Here is a 19,004-nt window from a genome sequence, read left to right as displayed (position 1 = left end):
TATCCAACAGCACAGGCCCTGGATTGTTGAAGATGGCCACAGCAAGCAGCACAGGGCCTGGTTTGGTGAAGATGGCCTCGGCCAGAAGCGCAGGGCCTGGTGTGATGTGAGTGGCCTGAGCAAGAGCCACAGGCCCTGGTGTGGTGTAAGTGGCCTCAGCCAGCAGCCACAGGCCCTGGTGTGTTGTAAGTGGCCTCAGCCAGCAGCCACAGGCCCTGGTGTGGTCTAAGTGGCCTCAGCCAGTGCCACAAGCTCTGGTGTGGTGTAACTGGCCTCAGCCAGCAGCCACAGGCCCTGGTGTGGTGTAAGTGGCCTCAGCCAGAGCCACAGGCCCTGGTGTGGTGTAAGTGGCCTCAATAGCAACTATGCCCTGGTGTGGTGTAAGTGGCCCCAGCCGGTCACTCAGGCCCTGGTGTGGTGTAGGTGTCATCAGCTAGCAGCACAAGACATTGGAAAACAGCCAAAAGCAATGTCGTTAATGTGCCCTCATTAATGGGGAGCTGCTTTTGGTCTTTTAATACACCCCTTCTCTGGATCAAAAGCGGTTCAATGACATGAAAATGAAAGGCTTACAGCACCAGGTATTCCCAGGCAGTCTCCCATCCAAGTACTAACCAAGCCCAGCCCTGCTTAGCTTACGAGATCAGACGAGGTCGGGCGTGCTCAGGGTGGTATGGCCGTAAGCTGCTGGCCCCAGCACAATGTCTCAATTTATGGATTCAAGTGATTAGGTGGCAAGTACCTGAAGTTACGAAGACAATCCTATAACCATACCTGCATGTTTGCATAATACCCTAACCCAAAGGCTCAGTTTGGCATTTATCCAACAGCACAGGCCCTGGATTGTTGAAGATGGCCTCAAGAACCAGCACAGGACCTGGTGTGTTTTACATGGCCACAGCAAGCAGCACAGGGCCTGGTTTGGTGAAGATGGCCTCAGCAAGCAGCCACAGGCCCTGGTTTGGTGTAAGTGGCCTCAGCCAGCAGCCACAGGCCCTGGTGTGTTGTAAGTGGCCTCAGCCAGCAGCCACAGGCCCTGGTGTGGTCTAAGTGGCCTCAGCCAGTGCCACAGGCCCTGGTGTGGTGTAAGTGGCCTGAGCAAGAGCCACAGGCCCTGGTGTGGTGTAAGTGGCCTCAGCCAGCAGCCACAGGCCCTGGTGTGGTGTAAGTGGCCTGAGCAAGTGCCACAGGCCCTGGTTTGGTGTAAGTGGCCTCAGCCAGCAGCCACAGGCCCTGGTGTGTTGTAAGTGGCCTCAGCCAGCAGCCACAGGCCCTGGTGTGGTCTAAGTGGCCTCAGCCAGTGCCACAGGCCCTGGTGTGGTGTAAGTGGCCTGAGCAAGAGCCACAGGCCCTGGTGTGGTGTAAGTGGCCTCAGCCAGCAGCCACAGGCCCTGGTGTGGTGTAAGTGGCCTGAGCAAGTGCCACAGGCCCTGGTGTGGTGTAAGTGGCCTAAGCCAGAGCCACAGGCCCTGGTGTGGTGTAAGTGGCCTCAATAGCAAATAAGGCCCTGGTGTGGTGTAAGTCGCCTGAGCCAGAAGCCACAGGCACTGGTGTGGTGTAAGTGGCCTCAGCCAGCAGCAAAAGGGCCCTGGTGTGGTGTAAGTCGCCTCAGCCAGCAGCCACAGGCCCTGGTGTGTTGTACATGGCCACAGCTAGCAGCAGAGGGCCAGGTTTGGTGAAGATGGCCTCGGCCAGAAGCGCAGGGCCTGGTGTGATGTGAGTGGCCTGAGCAAGAGCCACAGGCCCTGGTGTGGTGTAAGTGGCCTCAATAGCAACTAAGGCCCTGGTGTGGTGTAACTGGCCTCAGCCAGCAGCCACAGGCCCTGGTGTGGTGTAAGTGGCCTGAGCAAGAGCCACAGGCCCTGGTGTGTTGTAAGTGGCCTCAGCCAGCAGCCACAGGCCCTGGTGTGGTGTAAGTGGCCTCAGCCAGCAGCCACAGGCCCTTGTGTGGTGTAAGTGGCCTCAGCCAGCAGCCACAGGCCCTGGTGTGGTGTAAGTGGCCTCGGCCAGTGCCACAGGCCCTGGTGTGGTGTAAGTGGCCTGAGCAAGAGCCACAGACCCTGGTGTGGTGTAATTGGCCTCAATAGCAACTAAGGCCCTGGTGTGGTGTAGGTGGCCTCAGCCAGCAGCCACAGGCCCTGGTGTGGTGTAAGTGGCCTCAGCCAGCAGCCACAGGCCCTGATGTGGTGTAAGTGGCCCCAGCCGGTCACTCAGGCCCTGGTGTGGTGTAGGTGGCATCAGCTAGCAGCACAAGACATTGGAAAACAGCCAAAAGCAGTGTCGTTAATGTGCCCTCATTAATGGGCAGCTGCTTTTGGTCTTTTAATACACCCCTTCTCTGGATCAAAAGCGGTTCAATGACATGAAAGGCTTACAGCACCAGGTATTCCCAGGCAGTCTCCCATCCAAGTACTAACCAAGCCCAGCCCTGCTTAGCTTCCGAGATCAGACGAGGTCGGGCGTGCTCAGGGTGGTATGGCCGTAAGCTGCTGGCCCCAGCACAATGTCTCAATTTATGGATTCAAGTGATTAGGTGGCAAGTACCTGAAGTTACGAAGACAATCCTATAACCATACCTGCATGTTTGCATAATACCCTAACCCAAAGGCTCAGTTTGGCATTTATCCAACAGCACAGGCCCTGGATTGTTGAAGATGGCCTCAGGAACCAGCACAGGCCCTGGATTGTTGAAGATGGCCACAGCAAGCAGCACAGGGCCTGGTTTGGTGAAGATGGCCTTGGCCAGAAGCGCAGGGCCTGGTGTGATGTGAGTGGCCTGAGCAAGAGCCACAGGCCCTGGTGTGGTGTAAGTGGCCTCAGCCAGCAGCCACAGGCCCTGGTGTGGTGTAAGTCGCCTCAGCCAGAAGCCACAGGCACTGGTGTGGTGTAAGTGGCCTCAGCCAGCAGCAAAAGGGCCCTGGTGTGGTGTAAGTCGCCTCAGTCAGCAGCCACAGGCCCTGGTGTGGTGTAGGTGGCCTCAGCCAGCAGCCACAGGCCCTGGTGTGGTGTAAGTGGCCTCAGCCAGCAGCCACAGGCCCTGGTGTGGTGTAAGTGGCCTCAGCCAGCAGCCACAGGCCCTGGTGTGGTGTAAGTGGCCTCAGCCAGTGCCACAGGCCCTGGTGTGGTGTAAGTGGCCTGAGCAAGAGCCACAGACCCTGGTGTGGTGTAATTGGCCTCAATAGCAACTAATGCCCTGGTGTGGTGTAGGTGGCCTCAGCCAGCAGCCACAGGCCCTGGTGTGGTGTAAGTGGCCTCAGCCAGCAGCCACAGGCCCTGGTGTGGTGTAAGTGGCCTCAGCCAGAGCCACAGGCCCTTGTGTGGTGTAGGTGGCATCAGCTAGCAGCACAAGACATTGGAAAACAGCCAAAAGCAATGTCGTTAATGTGCCCTCATTAATGGGGAGCTGCTTTTGGTCTTTTAATACACCCCTTCTCTGGATCAAAAGCGGTTCAGTGACATGAAAATGAAAGGCTTACAGCACCAGGTATTCCCAGGCAGTCTCCCATCCAAGTACTAACCAAGCCCAGCCCTGCTTAGCTTACGAGATCAGACGAGGTCGGGGGTGCTCAGGGTGGTATGGCCGTAAGCTGCTGGCCCCAGCACAATGTCTCAATTTATGGATTCAAGTGATTAGGTGGCAAGTACCTGAAGTTACGAAGACAATCCTATAACCATACCTGCATGTTTGCATAATACCCTAACCCAAAGGCTCAGTTTGGCATTTATCCAACAGCACAGGCCCTGGATTGTTGAAGATGGCCTCAAGAACCAGCACAGGACCTGGTGTGTTTTACATGGCCACAGCAAGCAGCACAGGGCCTGGTTTGGTGAAGATGGCCTCAGCAAGCAGCCACAGGCCCTGGTTTGGTGTAAGTGGCCTCAGCCAGCAGCCACAGGCCCTGGTGTGTTGTAAGTGGCCTCAACCAGCAGCCACAGGCCCTGGTGTGGTCTAAGTGGCCTCAGCCAGTGCCACAGGCCCTGGTGTGGTGTAAGTCGCCTGAGCCAGAAGCCACAGGCACTGGTGTGGTGTAAGTGGCCTCAGCCAGCAGCAAAAGGGCCCTGGTGTGGTGTAAGTCGCCTCAGCCAGCAGCCACAGGCCCTGGTGTGGTGTAGGTGGCCTCAGCCAGCAGCCACAGGCCCTGGTGTGGTGTAAGTGGCCTCAATAGCAAATAAGGCCCTGGTGTGGTGTAAGTGGCTTCAGCCAGCAGCCACAGGCTCTGGTGTGGTGTAACTGGCCTCAGCCAGCAGCCACAGGCCCTGGTGTGGTGTAAGTGGCCTCAGCCAGTGCCACAGGCCCTGGTGTGGTGTAAGTGGCCTGAGCAAGAGCCACAGACCCTGGTGTGGTGTAATTGGCCTCAATAGCAACTAATGCCCTGGTGTGGTGTAGGTGGCCTCAGCCAGCAGCCACAGGCCCTGGTGTGGTGTAAGTGGCCTCAGCCAGCAGCCACAGGCCCTGGTGTGGTGTAAGTGGCCTAAGCCAGAGCCACAGGCCCTGGTGTGGTGTAAGTGGCCTCAATAGCAAATAAGGCCCTGGTGTGGTGTAAGTGGCCTGAGCAAGAGCCACAGGCCCTGATGTGGTGTAAGTGGCCCCAGCCGGTCACTCACGCCCTGGTGTGGTGTAGGTGGCCCCAGCCGGTCACTCACGCCCTGGTGTGGTGTAGGTGGCATCAGCTAGCAGCACAGGGCCTGGTTTGGTGAAGATGGCCTCGGCCAGAAGCGCAGGGCCTGGTGTGATGTGAGTGGCCTGAGCAAGAGCCACAGGCACTGGTGTGGTGTAAGTCGCCTCAGCCAGCAGCCACAGGCCCTGGTGTGGTGTAAGTCGCCTCAGCCAGAAGCCACAGGCACTGGTGTGGTGTAAGTGGCCTCAGCCAGCAGCAAAAGGGCCCTGGTGTGGTGTAAGTCGCCTCAGCCAGCAGCCACAGGCCCTGGTGGGGTGTAAGTGGCCTCAGCCAGCAGCCACAGGCCCTGGTGTGGTGTAAGTCGCCTCAGCCAGTGCCACAGGCCCTGGTGTGGTGTAAGTGGCCTGAGCAAGAGCCACAGACCCTGGTGTGGTGTAATTGGCCTCAATAGCAACTAAGGCCCTGGTGTGGTGTAAGTGGCTTCAGCCAGCAGCCACAAGCTCTGGTGTGGTGTAACTGGCCTCAGCCAGCAGCCACAGGCCCTGGTGTGGTGTAAGTGGCCTCAGCCAGAGCCACAGGCCCTGGTGTGGTGTAAGTGGCCTCAATAGCAACTAAGGCCCTGGTGTGGTGTAAGTGGCCTCAATAGCAACTAAGGCCCTGGTGTGGTGTAAGTGGCCCCAGCCGGTCACTCAGGCCCTGGTGTGGTGTAGGTGTCATCAGCTAGCAGCACAAGACATTGGAAAACAGCCAAAAGCAATGTCGTTAATGTGCCCTCATTAATGGGGAGCTGCTTTTGGTCTTTTAATACACCCCTTCTCTGGATCAAAAGCGGTTCAATGACATGAAAATGAAAGGCTTACAGCACCAGGTATTCCCAGGCAGTCTCCCATCCAAGTACTAACCAAGCCCAGCCCTGCTTAGCTTCCGAGATCAGACGAGGTCGGGCGTGCTCAGGGTGGTATGGCCGTAAGCTGCTGGCCCCAGCACAATGTCTCAATTTATGGATTCAAGTGATTAGGTGGCAAGTACCTGAAGTTACGAAGACAATCCTATAACCATACCTGCATGTTTGCATAATACCCTAACCCAAAGGCTCAGTTTGGCATTTATCCAACAGCACAGGCCCTGGATTGTTGAAGATGGCCACAGAAAGCAGCACAGGGCCTGGTTTGGTGAAGATGGCCTCGGCCAGAAGCACAGGGCCTGGTGTGATATGAGTGGCCTGAGCAAGAGCCACAGGCCCTGGTGTGTTGTAAGTGGCCTCAGCCAGCAGCCACAGGCCCTGGTGTGGTGTAGGTGGCCTCAGCCAGCAGCCACAGGCCCTTGTGTGGTGTAAGTGGCCTCAGCCAGCAGCCACAGGCCCTGGTGTGGTGTAAGTGGCCTCAGCCAGTGCCACAGGCCCTGGTGTGGTGTAAGTGGCCTCAATAGCAACTAAGGCCCTGGTGTGGTGTAGGTGGCCTCAGCCAGCAGCCACAGGCCCTGGTGTGGTGTAAGTGGCCTCAGCCAGAGCCACAGGCCCTGATGTGGTGTAAGTGGCCCCAGCCGGTCACTCAGGCCCTGGTGTGGTGTAGGTGGCATCAGCTAGCAGCACAAGACATTGGAAAAGAGCCAAAAGCAATGTCGTTAATGTGCCCTCATTAATGGGCAGCTGCTTTTGGTCTTTTAATACACCCCTTCTCTGGATCAAAAGCGGTTCAATGACATGAAAATGAAAGGCTTACAGCACCAGGTATTCCAAGGCAGTCTCCCATCCGAGTACTAACCAAGCCCAGCCCTGCTTAGCTTCCGAGATCAGACGAGGTCGGGCGTGCTCAGGGTGGTATGGCCGTAAGCTGCTGGCCCCAGCACAATGTCTCAATTTATGGATTCAAGTGATTAGGTGGCAAGTACCTGAAGTTACGAAGACAATCCTATAACCATACCTGCATGTTTGCATAATACCCTAACCCAAAGGCTTAGTTTGGCATTTATCCAACAGCACAGGCCCTGGATTGTTGAAGATGGCCTCAGGAACCAGCACAGGGCCTGGTGTGTTGTACATGGCCACAGCTAGCAGCAGAGGGCCAGGTTTGGTGAAGATGGCCTCGGCCAGAAGCGCAGGGCCTGGTGTGATGTGAGTGGCCTGAGCAAGAGCCACAGGCCCTGGTGTGGTGTAAGTGGCCTCAATAGCAACTAAGGCCCTGGTGTGGTGTAACTGGCCTCAGCCAGCAGCCACAGGCCCTGGTGTGGTGTAAGTGGCCTGAGCAAGAGCCACAGGCCCTGGTGTGTTGTAAGTGGCCTCAGCCAGCAGCCACAGGCCCTGGTGTGGTGTAAGTGGCCTCAGCCAGCAGCCACAGGCCCTTGTGTGGTGTAAGTGGCCTCAGCCAGCAGCCACAGGCCCTGGTGTGGTGTAAGTGGCCTCGGCCAGTGCCACAGGCCCTGGTGTGGTGTAAGTGGCCTGAGCAAGAGCCACAGACCCTGGTGTGGTGTAATTGGCCTCAATAGCAACTAAGGCCCTGGTGTGGTGTAGGTGGCCTCAGCCAGCAGCCACAGGCCCTGGTGTGGTGTAAGTGGCCTCAGCCAGCAGCCACAGGCCCTGATGTGGTGTAAGTGGCCCCAGCCGGTCACTCAGGCCCTGGTGTGGTGTAGGTGGCATCAGCTAGCAGCACAAGACATTGGAAAACAGCCAAAAGCAATGTCGTTAATGTGCCCTCATTAATGGGGAGCTGCTTTTGGTCTTTTAATACACCCCTTCTCTGGATCAAAAGCGGTTCAATGATATGAAAATGAAAGGCTTACAGCACCAGGTATTCCCAGGCAGTCTCCCATCCAAGTACTAACCAAGCACAGCCCTGCTTAGCTTACGAGATCAGACGAGGTCGGGCGTGCTCAGGGTGGTATGGCCGTAAGCTGCTGGCGCCAGCACAATGTCTCAATTTATGGATTCAAGTGATTAGGTGGCAAGTACCTGAAGTTACGAAGACAATCCTATAACCATACCTGCATGTTTGCATAATACCCTAACCCAAAGGCTCAGTTTGGCATTTATCCAACAGCACAGGCCCTGGATTGTTGAAGATGGCCTCAAGAACCAGCACAGGACCTGGTGTGTTTTACATGGCCACAGCAAGCAGCACAGGGCCTGGTATGGTGAAGATGGCCTCAGCAAGCAGCCACAGGCCCTGGTTTGGTGTAAGTGGCCTCAGCCAGCAGCCACAGGCCCTGGTGTGTTGTAAGTGGCCTCAGCCAGCAGCCACAGGCCCTGGTGTGGTCTAAGTGGCCTCAGCCAGTGCCACAGGCCCTGGTGTGGTGTAAGTGGCCTGAGCAAGAGCCACAGGCCCTGGTGTGGTGTAAGTGGCCTCAGCCAGCAGCCACAGGCCCTGGTGTGGTGTAAGTGGCCTGAGCAAGTGCCACAGGCCCTGGTGTGGTGTAAGTGACCTAAGCCAGAGCCACAGGCCCTGGTGTGGTGTAAGTGGCCTCAATAGCAAATAAGGCCCTGGTGTGGTGTAAGTGGCCTGAGCAAGAGCCACAGGGCCTGGTTTGGTGAAGATGGCCTCGGCCAGAAGCGCAGGGCCTGGTGTGATGTGAGTGGCCTGAGCAAGAGCCACAGGCCCTGGTGTGGTGTAAGTGGCCTCAGCCAGCAGCCACAGGCCCTGGTGTGGTGTAAGTCGCCTCAGCCAGAAGCCACAGGCACTGGTGTGGTGTAAGTGGCCCCAGCCGGTCACTCACGCCCTGGTGTGGTGTAGGTGGCCCCAGCCGGTCACTCACGCCCTGGTGTGGTGTAGGTGGCATCAGCTAGCAGCACAGGGCATGGTTTGGTGAAGATGGCCTCGGCCAGAAGCGCAGGGCCTGGTGTGATGTGAGTGGCCTGAGCAAGAGCCACAGGCACTGGTGTGGTGTAAGTCGCCTCAGCCAGCAGCCACAGGCCCTGGTGTGGTGTAAGTCGCCTCAGCCAGAAGCCACAGGCACTGGTGTGGTGTAAGTGGCCTCAGCCAGCAGCAAAAGGGCCCTGGTGTGGTGTAAGTCGCCTCAGCCAGCAGCCACAGGCCCTGGTGGGGTGTAGGTGGCCTCAGCCAGCAGCCACAGGCCCTGGTGTGGTGTAAGTGGCCTCAGCCAGCAGCCACAGGCCCTGGTGTGGTGTAAGTCGCCTCAGCCAGTGCCACAGGCCCTGGTGTGGTGTAAGTGGCCTGAGCAAGAGCCACAGACCCTGGTGTGGTGTAATTGGCCTCAATAGCAACTAAGGCCCTGGTGTGGTGTAAGTGGCTTCAGCCAGCAGCCACAAGCTCTGGTGTGGTGTAACTGGCCTCAGCCAGCAGCCACAGGCCCTGGTGTGGTGTAAGTGGCCTCAGCCAGAGCCACAGGCCCTGATGTGGTGTAAGTGGCCCCAGCCGGTCACTCAGGCCCTGGTGTGGTGTAGGTGGCATCAGCTAGCAGCACAAGACATTGGAAAAGAGCCAAAAGCAGTGTCGTTAATGTGCCCTCATTAATGGGCAGCTGCTTTTGGTCTTTTAATACACCCCTTCTCTGGATCAAAAGCGGTTCAATGACATGAAAATGAAAGACTTACAGCACCAGGTATTCCCAGGCAGTCTCCCATCCAAGTACTAACCAAGCCCAGCCCTGCTTAGCTTCCGAGATCAGACGAGGTCGGGCGTGCTCAGAGTGGTATGGCCGTAAGCTGCTGGCGCCAGCACAATGTCTCAATTTATGGATTCAAGTGATTAGGTGGCAAGTACCTGAAGTTACGAAGACAATCCGATAACCATACCTGCATGTTTGCATAATACCCTAACCCAAAGGCTCAGTTTGGCATTTATCCAACAGCACAGGCCCTGGATTGTTGAAGATGGCCTCAGGAACCAGCACAGGGCCTGGTGTGTTGTACATGGCCACAGCAAGCAGCACAGGGCCTGGTTTGGTGAAGATGGCCTCGGCCAGAAGCACAGGGCCTGGTGTGATATGAGTGGCCTGAGCAAGAGCCACAGGCCCTGGTGTGTTGTAAGTGGCCTCAGCCAGCAGCCACAGGCCCTGGTGTGGTGTAGGTGGCCTCAGCCAGCAGCCACAGGCCCTGGTGTGGTGTAAGTGGCCTCAGCCAGTGCCACAGGCCCTGGTGTGGTGTAAGTGGCCTCAGCCAGCAGCCACAGGCCCTGATGTGGTGTATGTGGCCCCAGCCGGTCACTCAGGCCCTGGTGTGGTGTAGGTGGCATCAGCTAGCAGCACAAGACATTGGAAAACAGCCAAAAGCAATGTCGTTAATGTGCCCTCATTAATGGGGAGCTGCTTTTGGTCTTTTAATACACCCCTTCTCTGGATCAAAAGCGGTTCAATGACATGAAAATGAAAGGCTTACAGCACCAGGTATTCCCAGGCAGTCTCCCATCCAAGTACTAACCAAGCCCAGCCCTGCTTAGCTTACGAGATCAGACGAGGTCGGGGGTGCTCAGGGTGGTATGGCCGTAAGCTGCTGGCCCCAGCACAATGTCTCAATTTATGGATTCAAGTGATTAGGTGGCAAGTACCTGAAGTTACGAAGACAATCCTATAACCATACCTGCATGTTTGCATAATACCCTAACCCAAAGGCTCAGTTTGGCATTTATCCAACAGCACAGGCCCTGGATTGTTGAAGATGGCCTCAGGAACCAGCACAGGGCCTGGTGTGTTGTACATGGCCACAGCAAGCAGCACAGGGCCTGGTTTGGTGAAGATGGCCTCGGCCAGAAGCGCAGGGCCTGGTGTGATGTGAGTGGCCTGAGCAAGAGCCACAGGCCCTGGTGTGGTGTAAGTGGCCTCAGCCAGCAGCCACAGGCCCTGGTGTGGTGTAAGTCGCCTCAGCCAGAAGCCACAGGCACTGGTGTGGTGTAAGTGGCCTCAGCCAGCAGCAAAAGGGCCCTGGTGTGGTGTAAGTCGCCTCAGTCAGCAGCCACAGGCCCTGGTGTGGTGTAGGTGGCCTCAGCCAGCAGCCACAGGCCCTGGTGTGGTGTAAGTGGCCTCAGCCAGCAGCCACAGGCCCTGGTGTGGTGTAAGTGGCCTCAGCCAGCAGCCACAGGCCCTGGTGTGGTGTAAGTGGCCTCAGCCAGTGCCACAGGCCCTGGTGTGGTGTAAGTGGCCTGAGCAAGAGCCACAGACCCTGGTGTGGTGTAATTGGCCTCAATAGCAACTAATGCCCTGGTGTGGTATAGGTGGCCTCAGCCAGCAGCCACAGGCCCTGGTGTGGTGTAAGTGGCCTCAGCCAGCAGCCACAGGCCCTGGTGTGGTGTAAGTGGCCTCAGCCAGAGCCACAGGCCCTGATGTGGTGTAAGTGGCCCCAGCCGGTCACTCAGGCCCTTGTGTGGTGTAGGTTGCATCAGCTAGCAGCACAAGACATTGGAAAAGAGCCAAAAGCAATGTCGTTAATGTGCCCTCATTAATGGGCAGATGCTTTTGGTCTTTTAATACACCCCTTCTCTGGATCAAAAGCGGTTCAATGACATGAAAATGAAAGGCTTACAGCACCAGGTATTCCCAGGCAGTCTCCCATCCAAGTACTAACCAAGCCCAGCCCTGCTTAGCTTCCGAGATCAGACGAGGTCGGGCGTGCTCAGGGTGGTATGGCCGTAAGATGCTGGCCCCAGCACAATGTCTCAATTTATGGATTCAAGTGATTAGGTGGCAAGTACCTGAAGTTACGAAGACAATCCTATAACCATACCTGCATGTTTGCATAATACCCTAACCCAAAGGCTCAGTTTGGCATTTATCCAACAGCACAGGCCCTGGATTGTTGAAGATGGCCTCAGGAACCAGCACAGGGCCTGTTGTGTTGTACATGGCCACAGCAAGCAGCACAGGGCCTGGTTTGGTGAAGATGGCCTCGGCCAGAAGCGCAGGGCCTGGTGTGATGTGAGTGGCCTGAGCAAGAGCCACAGGCCCTGGTGTGGTGTAAGTGGCCTCAGCCAGCAGCCACAGGCCCTGGTGTGGTGTAAGTCGCCTCAGCCAGAAGCCACAGGCACTGGTGTGGTGTAAGTGGCCTCAGCCAGCAGCAAAAGGGCCCTGGTGTGGTGTAAGTCGCCTCAGTCAGCAGCCACAGGCCCTGGTGTGGTGTAGGTGGCCTCAGCCAGCAGCCACAGGCCCTGGTGTGGTGTACGTGGCCTCAGCCAGCAGCCACAGGCCCTGGTGTGGTGTAAGTGGCCTCAGCCAGCAGCCACAGGCCCTGGTGTGGTGTAAGTGGCCTCAGCCAGTGCCACAGGCCCTGGTGTGGTGTAAGTGGCCTGAGCAAGAGCCACAGACCCTGGTGTGGTGTAATTGGCCTCAATAGCAACTAATGCCCTGGTGTGGTGTAGGTGGCCTCAGCCAGCAGCCACAGGCCCTGGTGTGGTGTAAGTGGCCTCAGCCAGCAGCCACAGGCCCTGGTGTGGTGTAAGTGGCCTCAGCCAGCAGCCACAGGCCCTGGTGTGGTGTAAGTGGCCTCAGCCAGAGCCACAGGCCCTGATGTGGTGTAAGTGGCCTGAGCAAGAGCCACAGGCCCTGGTGTGGTGTAAGTGGCCTGAGCAAGAGCCACAGGCCCTGGTGTGTTGTAAGTGGCCTCAGCCAGCAGCCACAGGCCCTGGTGTGGTGTAGGTGGCCTCAGCCAGAAGCCACAGGCCCTGGTGTGGTGTAAGTGGCCTGAGCAAGTGCCACAGGCCCTGGTGTGGTGTAATTGGCCTCAATAGCAACTAAGGCCCTGATGTGGTGTAGGTGGCCTCAGCCAGCAGCCACAGGCCCTGGTGTGGTGTAAGTGGCCTCAGCCAGCAGCCACAGGCCCTGATGTGGTGTAAGTGGCCCCAGCCAGTCACTCAGGCCCTGGTGTGGTGTAGGTGGCATCAGCTAGCAGTACAAGACATTGGAAAAGAGCCAAAAGCAGTGTCGTTAATGTGCCCTCATTAATGGGCAGCTGCTTTTGGTCTTTTAATACACCCCTTCTCTGGATCAAAAGCGGTTCAATGACATGAAAATGAAAGGCTTACAGGACAAGGTATTCCCAGGCAGTCTCCCATCCAAGTACTAACCAAGCCCAGCCCTGCTTAGCTTGCGAGATCAGACGAGGTCGGGCGTGCTCAGGGTGGTATGGCCGTAAGCTGCTGGCCCCAGCACAATGTCTCAATTTATGGATTCAAGTGATTAGGTGGCAAGTACCTGAAGTTACGAAGACAATCCTATAACCATACCTGCATGTTTGCATAATAACCTAACCCAAAGGCTCAGTTTGGCATTTATCCAACAGCACAGGCCCTGGATTGTTGAAGATGGCCTCAGGAACCAGCACAGGGCCTGGTGTGTTGTACATGGCCACAGCAAGCAGCACAGGGCCTGGTTTGGTGAAGATGGCCTCGGCCAGAAGCGCAGGGCCTGGTGTGATGTGAGTGGCCTGAGCAAGAGCCACAGGCCCTGGTGTGGTGTAATTGGCCTCAATAGCAAATAAGGCCCTGGTGTGGTGTAAGTGGCCTGAGCAAGAGCCACAGGGCCTGGTTTGGTGAAGATGGCCTCGGCCAGAAGCGCAGGGCCTGGTGTGATGTGAGTGGCCTGAGCAAGAGCCACAGGCCCTGGTGTGGTGTAAGTGGCCTCAGCCAGCAGCCACAGGCCCTGGTGTGGTGTAAGTCGCCTCAGCCAGAAGCCACAGGCACTGGTGTGGTGTAAGTGGCCTCAGCCAGCAGCAAAAGGGCCCTGGTGTGGTGTAAGTCGCCTCAGTCAGCAGCCACAGGCCCTGGTGTGGTGTAGGTGGCCTCAGCCAGCAGCCACAGGCCCTGGTGTGGTGTAAGTGGCCTCAGCCAGCAGCCACAGGCCCTGGTGTGGTGTAAGTGGCCTCAGCCAGCAGCCACAGGCCCTGGTGTGGTGTAAGTGGCCTCAGCCAGTGCCACAGGCCCTGGTGTGGTGTAAGTGGCCTGAGCAAGAGCCACAGACCCTGGTGTGGTGTAATTGGCCTCAATAGCAACTAATGCCCTGGTGTGGTGTAGGTGGCCTCAGCCAGCAGCCACAGGCCCTGGTGTGGTGTAAGTGGCCTCAGCCAGCAGCCACAGGCCCTGGTGTGGTGTAAGTGGCCTCAGCCAGAGCCACAGGCCCTGATGTGGTGTAAGTGGCCCCAGCCGGTCACTCAGGCCCTTGTGTGGTGTAGGTTGCATCAGCTAGCAGCACAAGACATTGGAAAAGAGCCAAAAGCAATGTCGTTAATGTGCCCTCATTAATGGGCAGATGCTTTTGGTCTTTTAATACACCCCTTCTCTGGATCAAAAGCGGTTCAATGACATGAAAATGAAAGGCTTACAGCACCAGGTATTCCCAGGCAGTCTCCCATCCAAGTACTAACCAAGCCCAGCCCTGCTTAGCTTCCGAGATCAGACGAGGTCGGGCGTGCTCAGGGTGGTATGGCCGTAAGCTGCTGGCCCCAGCACAATGTCTCAATTTATGGATTCAAGTGATGAGGTGGCAAGTACCTGAAGTTACGAAGACAATCCTATAACCATACCTGCATGTTTGCATAATACCCTAACCCAAAGGCTCAGTTTGGCATTTATCCAACAGCACAGGCCCTGGATTGTTGAAGATGGCCTCAGGAACCAGCACAGGGCCTGGTGTGTTGTACATGGCCACAGCAAGCAGCACAGGGCCTGGTTTGGTGAAGATGGCCTCGGCCAGAAGCACAGGGCCTGGTGTGATATGAGTGGCCTGAGCAAGAGCCACAGACCCTGGTGTGGTGTAATTGGCCTCAATAGCAACTAAGGCCCTGGTGTGGTGTAAGTGGCCTCAGCCAGCAGCCACAGGCCCTGGTGTGGTGTAGGTGGCCTCAGCCAGCAGCCACAGGCCCTGGTGTGGTGTAAGTGGCCTCAGCCAGCAGCCACAGGCCCTGGTGTGGTGTAAGTCGCCTCAGCCAGAAGCCACAGGCACTGGTGTGGTGTAAGTGGCCTCAGCCAGCAGCAAAAGGGCCCTGGTGTGGTGTAAGTGGCCTGAGCAAGAGCCACAGGCCCTGGTGTGGTGTAAGTGGCCTGAGCAAGAGCCACAGGCCCTGGTGTGGTGTAAGTGGCCTCAGCCAGCAGCCACAGGCCCTGGTGTGGTGTAGGTGGCCTCAGCCAGAAGCCACAGGCACTGGTGTGGTGTAAGTGGCCTCAGCCAGCAGCAAAAGGTCCCTGGTGTGGTGTAAGTGGCCTGAGCAAGTGCCACAGGCCCTGGTGTGGTGTAAGTGGCCTCAATAGCAAATAAGGCCCTGGTGTGGTGTAAGTGGCCTGAGCAAGAGCCACAGGGCCTGGTTTGGTGAAGATGGCCTCGGCCAGAAGCGCAGGGCCTGGTGTGATGTGAGTGGCCTGAGCAAGAGCCACAGGCCCTGGTGTGGTGTAAGTGGCCTCAGCTAGCAGCACAAGACATTGGAAAAGAGCCAAAAGCAGTGTCGTTAATGTGCCCTCATTAATGGGCAGCTGCTTTTGGTCTTTTAATACACCCCTTCTCTGGATCAAAAGCGGTTCAATGACATGAAAATGAAAGACTTACAGCACAAGGTATTCCCAGGCAGTCTCCCATCCAAGTACTAACCAAGCCCAGCCCTGCTTAGCTTCCGAGATCAGACGAGGTCGGGGGTGCTCAGGGTGGTATGGCCGTAAGCTGCTGGCCCCAGCACAATGTCTCAATTTATGGATTCAAGTGATTAGGTGGCAAGTACCTGAAGTTACGAAGACAATCCTATAACCATACCTGCATGTTTGCATAATACCCTAACCCAAAGGCTTAGTTTGGCATTTATCCAACAGCACAGGCCCTGGATTGTTGAAGATGGCCTCAGCAAGCAGCACAGGGCCTGGTTTGGTGAAGATGGCCTCGGCCAGAAGCGCAGGGCCTGGTGTGATGTGAGTGGCCTGAGCAAGAGCCACAGGCCCTGGTGTGGTGTAAGTGGCCTCAGCCAGCAGCCACAGGCCCTGGTGTGGTGTAAGTCGCCTCAGCCAGAAGCCACAGGCACTGGTGTGGTGTAAGTGGCCTCAGCCAGCAGCAAAAGGGCCCTGGTGTGGTGTAAGTCGCCTCAGTCAGCAGCCACAGGCCCTGGTGTGGTGTAGGTGGCCTCAGCCAGCAGCCACAGGCCCTGGTGTGGTGTAAGTGGCCTCAGCCAGCAGCCACAGGCCCTGGTGTGGTGTAAGTGGCCTCAGCCAGCAGCCACAGGCCCTGGTGTGGTGTAAGTGGCCTCAGCCAGTGCCACAGGCCCTGATGTGGTGTAAGTGGCCTGAGCAAGAGCCACAGACCCTGGTGTGGTGTAATTGGCCTCAATAGCAACTAATGCCCTGGTGTGGTGTAGGTGGCCTCAGCCAGCAGCCACAGGCCCTGGTGTGGTGTAGGTGGCCTCAGCCAGAAGCCACAGGCCCTGGTGTGGTGTAAGTGGCCTGAGCAAGTGCCACAGGCCCTGGTGTGGTGTAATTGGCCTCAATAGCAACTAAGGCCCTGGTGTGGTGTAGGTGGCCTCAGCCAGCAGCCACAGGCCCTGGTGTGGTGTAAGTGGCCTCAGCCAGCAGCCACAGGCCCTGATGTGGTGTAAGTGGCCCCAGCCGGTCACTCAGGCCCTGGTGTGGTGTAGGTGGCATCAGCTAGCAGCACAAGACATTGGAAAACAGCCAAAAGCAATGTCGTTAATGTGCCCTCATTAATGGGGAGCTGCTTTTGGTCTTTTAATACACCCCTTCTCTGGATCAAAAGCGGTTCAATGACATGAAAATGAAAGGCTTACAGCACCAGGTATTCCCAGGCAGTCTCCCATCCAAGTACTAACCAAGCCCAGCCCTGCTTAGCTTACGAGATCAGACGAGGTCGGGTGTGCTCAGGGTGGTATGGCCGTAAGATGCTGGCCCCAGCACAATGTCTCAATTTATGGATTCAAGTGATTAGGTGGCAAGTACCTGAAGTTACGAAGACAATCCTATAACCATACCTGCATGTTTGCATAATACCCTAACCCAAAGGCTCAGTTTGGCATTTATCCAACAGCACAGGCCCTGGATTGTTGAAGATGGCCTCAGGAACCAGCACAGGGCCTGGTGTATTGTACATGGCCACAGCAAGCAGCACAGGGCCTGGTTTGGTGAAGATGGCCTCGGCCAGAAGCACAGGGCCTGGTGTGATATGAGTGGCCTGAGAAAGAGCCACAGACCCTGGTGTGGTGTAATTGGCCTCAATAGCAACTAAGGCCCTGGTGTGGTGTAGGTGGCCTCAGCCAGCAGCCACAGGCCCTGGTGTGGTGTAAGTGGCCTCAGCCAGCAGCCACAGGCCCTGATGTGGTGTAAGTGGCCCCAGCCGGTCACTCAGGCCCTGGTGTGGTGTAAGTGGCCTCAGCCAGCAGCCACAGGCCCTGGTGTGGTGTAAGTCGCCTCAGCCAGAAGCCACAGGCACTGGTGTGGTGTAAGTGGCCTCAGCCAGCAGCAAAAGGGCCCTGGTGTGGTGTAAGTCGCCTCAGTCAGCAGCCACAGGCCCTGGTGTGGTGTAGGTGGCCTCAGCCAGCAGCCACAGGCCCTGGTGTGGTGTACGTGGCCTCAGCCAGCAGCCACAGGCCCTGGTGTGGTGTAAGTGGCCTCAGCCAGCAGCCACAGGCCCTGGTGTGGTGTAAGTGGCCTCAGCCAGTGCCACAGGCCCTGGTGTGGTGTAAGTGGCCTGAGCAAGAGCCACAGACCCTGGTGTGGTGTAATTGGCCTCAATAGCAACTAATGCCCTGGTGTGGTGTAGGTGGCCTCAGCCAGCAGCCACAGGCCCTGGTGTGGTGTAAGTGGCCTCAGCCAGCAGCCACAGGCCCTGGTGTGGTGTAAGTGGCCTCAGCCAGAGCCACAGGCCCTGATGTGGTGTAAGTGGCCTGAGCAAGAGCCACAGGCCCTGGTGTGGTGTAAGTGGCCTGAGCAAGAGCCACAGGCCCTGGTGTGTTGTAAGTGGCCTCAGCCAGCAGCCACAGGCCCTGGTGTGGTGTAGGTGGCCTCAGCCAGAAGCCACAGGCCCTGGTGTGGTGTAAGTGGCCTGAGCAAGTGCCACAGGCCCTGGTGTGGTGTAATTGGCCTCAATAGCAACTAAGGCCCTGGTGTGGTGTAGGTGGCCTCAGCCAGCAGCCACAGGCCCTGGTGTGGTGTAAGTGGCCTCAGCCAGCAGCCACAGGCCCTGATGTGGTGTAAGTGGCCCCAGCCGGTCACTCAGGCCCTGGTGTGGTGTAGGTGGCATCAGCTAGCAGCACAAGACATTGGAAAACAGCCAAAAGCAATGTCGTTAATGTGCCCTCATTAATGGGGAGCTGCTTTTGGTCTTTTAATACACCCCTTCTCTGGATCAAAAGCGGTTCAATGACATGAAAATGAAAGGCTTACAGCACCAGGTATTCCCAGGCAGTCTCCCATCCAAGTACTAACCAAGCCCAGCCCTGCTTAGCTTCCGAGATCAGACGAGGTCGGGCGTGCTCAGGGTGGTATGGCCGTAAGCTGCTGGCCCCAGCACAATGTCTCAATTTATGGATTCAAGTGATTAGGTGGCAAGTACCTGAAGTTACGAAGACAATCCTATAACCATACCTGCATGTTTGCATAATACCCTAACCCAAAGGCTCAGTTTGGCATTTATCCAACAGCACAGGCCCTGGATTGTTGAAGATGGCCTCAAGAACCAGCACAGGACCTGGTGTGTTTTACATGGCCACAGCAAGCAGCACAGGGCCTGGTTTGGTGAAGATGGCCTCAGCAAGCAGCCACAGGCCCTGGTTTGGTGTAAGTGGCCTCAGCCAGCAGCCACAGGCCCTGGTGTGTTGTAAGTGGCCTCAGCCAGCAGCCACAGGCCCTGGTGTGGTCTAAGTGGCCTCAGCCAGTGCCACAGGCCCTGGTGTGGTGTAAGTGGCCTGAGCAAGAGCCACAGGCCCTGGTGTGGTGTAAGTGGCCTCAGCCAGCAGCCACAGGCCCTGGTGTGGTGTAAGTGGCCTCAGCCAGCAGCCACAGGCCCTGGTGTGGTGTAAGTGGCCTCAGCCAACAGCCACAGGCCCTGGTGTGGTGTAAGTGGCCTCAGCCAGAGCCACAGGCCCTGATGTGGTGTAAGTGGCCTGAGCAAGTGCCACAGGCCCTGGTGTGGTGTAAGTGGCCTGAGCAAGAGCCACAGGCCCTGGTGTGTTGTAAGTGGCCTCAGCCAGCAGCCACAGGCCCTGGTGTGGTGTAGGTGGCCTCAGCCAGAAGCCACAGGCACTGGTGTGGTGTAAGTGGCCTCAGCCAGCAGCAAAAGGTCCCTGGTGTGGTGTAAGTGGCCTGAGCAAGTGCCACAGGCCCTGGTGTGGTGTAAGTGGCCTCAATAGCAAATAAGGCCCTGGTGTGGTGTAAGTGGCCTGAGCAAGAGCCACAGACCCTGGTGTGGTGTAATTGGCCTCAATAGCAACTAATGCCCTGGTGTGGTGTAGGTGGCCTCAGC

At 57.1% G+C, this 19,004-nt stretch overlaps 1 protein-coding gene, 6 non-coding genes and 8 pseudogenes across 9 annotated transcripts in view; 1 reads left to right on the top strand and 14 right to left on the bottom strand.

The window, feature by feature from the left end:
- LOC146637699 (BPTF-associated chromatin complex component 1-like) overlaps window positions 1–19,004 on the top strand; it is a 495,253-nt gene that overhangs the window by 253,123 nt on the left and 223,126 nt on the right. The window lies entirely within an intron of this gene.
- On the bottom strand, window positions 567–685 carry LOC146637833 (5S ribosomal RNA; annotated as a pseudogene).
- LOC146637832 (5S ribosomal RNA) lies at window positions 2,369–2,487 on the bottom strand. The gene has a single exon (XR_014906063.1). It is a non-coding gene; the product is annotated as a 5S ribosomal RNA (ribosomal RNA).
- Window positions 3,470–3,588, bottom strand: LOC146637831 (5S ribosomal RNA; annotated as a pseudogene).
- On the bottom strand, window positions 5,473–5,591 carry LOC146637830 (5S ribosomal RNA). Its single transcript, XR_014906062.1, has one exon. It is a non-coding gene; the product is annotated as a 5S ribosomal RNA (ribosomal RNA).
- Window positions 6,334–6,452, bottom strand: LOC146637829 (5S ribosomal RNA; annotated as a pseudogene).
- LOC146637828 (5S ribosomal RNA) lies at window positions 7,391–7,509 on the bottom strand (annotated as a pseudogene).
- LOC146637827 (5S ribosomal RNA) lies at window positions 9,159–9,277 on the bottom strand. The gene has a single exon (XR_014905638.1). It is a non-coding gene; the product is annotated as a 5S ribosomal RNA (ribosomal RNA).
- Window positions 9,942–10,060, bottom strand: LOC146637826 (5S ribosomal RNA; annotated as a pseudogene).
- LOC146637825 (5S ribosomal RNA) lies at window positions 11,082–11,200 on the bottom strand. The gene has a single exon (XR_014905610.1). It is a non-coding gene; the product is annotated as a 5S ribosomal RNA (ribosomal RNA).
- LOC146637824 (5S ribosomal RNA) lies at window positions 12,577–12,695 on the bottom strand (annotated as a pseudogene).
- On the bottom strand, window positions 13,872–13,990 carry LOC146637823 (5S ribosomal RNA). Its single transcript, XR_014906061.1, has one exon. It is a non-coding gene; the product is annotated as a 5S ribosomal RNA (ribosomal RNA).
- LOC146637822 (5S ribosomal RNA) lies at window positions 15,089–15,207 on the bottom strand (annotated as a pseudogene).
- Window positions 16,308–16,426, bottom strand: LOC146637821 (5S ribosomal RNA; annotated as a pseudogene).
- On the bottom strand, window positions 17,920–18,038 carry LOC146637820 (5S ribosomal RNA). The gene has a single exon (XR_014906060.1). It is a non-coding gene; the product is annotated as a 5S ribosomal RNA (ribosomal RNA).

The sequence above is a fragment of the Diplotaxodon limnothrissa genome, linkage group LG3 (assembly GCF_057381915.1).
Source record: "Diplotaxodon limnothrissa isolate DT_005_m linkage group LG3, D_limnothrissa_male_GT1.1, whole genome shotgun sequence".
NCBI classification, from domain to species: domain Eukaryota; kingdom Metazoa; phylum Chordata; class Actinopteri; order Cichliformes; family Cichlidae; genus Diplotaxodon; species Diplotaxodon limnothrissa.
Note: the sequence above shows the minus strand (reverse complement) of the source record. Positions and strands in the feature narration are given on the sequence as shown.